The sequence below is a fragment of the Elephantulus edwardii genome, unplaced genomic scaffold (assembly GCF_000299155.1).
Source record: "Elephantulus edwardii isolate Elephantulus edwardi_28Jun2011 unplaced genomic scaffold, EleEdw1.0 scaffold00059, whole genome shotgun sequence".
Taxonomy (NCBI): domain Eukaryota; kingdom Metazoa; phylum Chordata; class Mammalia; order Macroscelidea; family Macroscelididae; genus Elephantulus; species Elephantulus edwardii.
Genome location: NW_006399809.1, coordinates 15,690,138 through 15,692,188, shown reverse-complemented (window position 1 = coordinate 15,692,188; position 2,051 = coordinate 15,690,138).

Here is a 2,051-nt window from a genome sequence, read left to right as displayed (position 1 = left end):
GATGGCGCCTCCTGCTCAGCCAGGTCCGGAAAACAATTGTCTTTTTTTTTTTTTTTAAAGTTTTTTTTTGTTGTTTTTTTTTAGTATATGTACTGCCGAAGCAAGCACTTTTTTAAGTTTTTTATTGTGATTTTTAACAACAATTTACAGGAGGGTTGGATTTTTGTTCATTCATTGTTGTACCTCTTCCTCCCTCCACCAGCCCCCCAGTCCACTTTGCAATGCCCCTCTTGTTCCAGATTGTTGTCACACATAAAATGCCTTATCATCCATTCCTTTCAGTAGTCCTTCCCTCATCTGTTCTCATTCAGGGTTCATTATCCATCCACTCTTCCTATCCTTCCTCCAACTCCCCATGTCAGTTCTATTTTATAACAGCATTGTTAGGCAGTATTTGTCCTTTTGTGACTGAGATATTTTACACAGTATAATGTCTTCCAGGCTCACTTATGTCATGTCGTGGTTTATTGTTATGTTAATCCCAATAACAAACAGATGGAAGCAGCCTAAGTGTCCATCAACAAATGACTAGGTAGAAAAACTGAGGGACATTTTCACAATGGAGTAGTATCATGTTGCACTGAAAGCCAATGAACCTTAAAACACCGTCTTTTCATAGTCTTCTCTTCAGAGTCACATCCCATCACTTTTGGCCTGATGTATCTATTAGAATAGGGAGCTCAGATGGTGTATTTTGTAGGGAGCAGCACTGGTCACTCAAGGCTGAGCTTCTGGGAGGGTTCAAATTCATCAGTAGCTCCGAAGCATAGTGACTGACAATCTTCCTGTTGCATTCTGCAGCCTCAGAAAGCCAACAGGTAGTCAGAACCAACTCCACGATAGTTTGAGTTTTACTAGAAAATGTGAGGCAATCTTTCTCCTAGTAGCTCTCTGGCTGCACTTCTTTGCATTATTTTGGACCTGTTATCAGGAGCGGCTAGGTCCTGGAAAAGGACTTCCTGCTTGGAAGAGCTGAGGGTCAGCAAAGAAGAGGAAGACCCTCAGTGAAATGGATTGATTGACAGTGGCTGCAGTGGTGGATGTAAGCTTAAGTGAGGATGGGCCACACTTGGACAAGTTTCTATGACTTGGATTTGAGTTGCTGATCTAACAACTAACATTTATTAGAAGTAATATAACCAGGTCCAGCTCACACTCAAAGGGAAGAGATTGCATAAGGGTGTGAATCCCCGGGGGTGGGGGAGGTGAGATTACTAGAGGCTATCTGTCCTTTAATCCTCCACCAAGTTCACAGCAACTGAGATTTATTATATAACACAGTTCCTGTGTAAAAGTGATTTTTACTGATAAAAATGTTACTTATTGACTCACCTTTTGGAGTGCATTTGACCTGTAACATCACATTACCCTTTCATAGCGTCATAAAGATCAAAGTCTTGCTCTTGCTGATTTCCTACTTGATCTTTACTTGGTCTTGTTTGAATTTCTTTGCTGGCTGTTTTCTACTGTGGTGAGGACAGGTTAGCTGAATCAGAACTGTTTCTGCAAATGAAACGAAGAACCACAGGAACAAACGGAACCTTTGGCTCATTGAGATAAGCCTTGCTTGGATGCTTCTGTTCTTCCTGTTTGCTGAAGTGCGCCATCAAGTTATCTGTGACTATGTCCGTGGCATTCAGCCTGCTATACAGACAGGCAGCTAAAGGCGTTAGCTGGCCTCAACTTTTGATGGTGCTACAATACTTGCTAATATTTACATTATGATGCTGGCAAGGCTGTGAGCACTAATTTTTGGTAGGCTGGAGATGCTACACAGCACTTTCTTCATTACATCTTGTATTAAGTTTCTGTGGTGTGGTTGGGAAGCTCTGTTGGCCTGGTGATAAGGAGTTAATCTGCCAGCCCAAAGACATGAGGTTCAAATCCACAAGGGGCTCTGTGGGGAAAGACGAGCAATCTCTTCTCCCTGTGTGATCTATAGCCTCTGAAAACCCGCTGGAGGGTCGGTCAGCTGCGTTGGTTTTGCCTTGACGGCACACACATGTTGTAGACTGAAGCAGCCTGGAACCCTAATGCTTATCTTGGCTCTT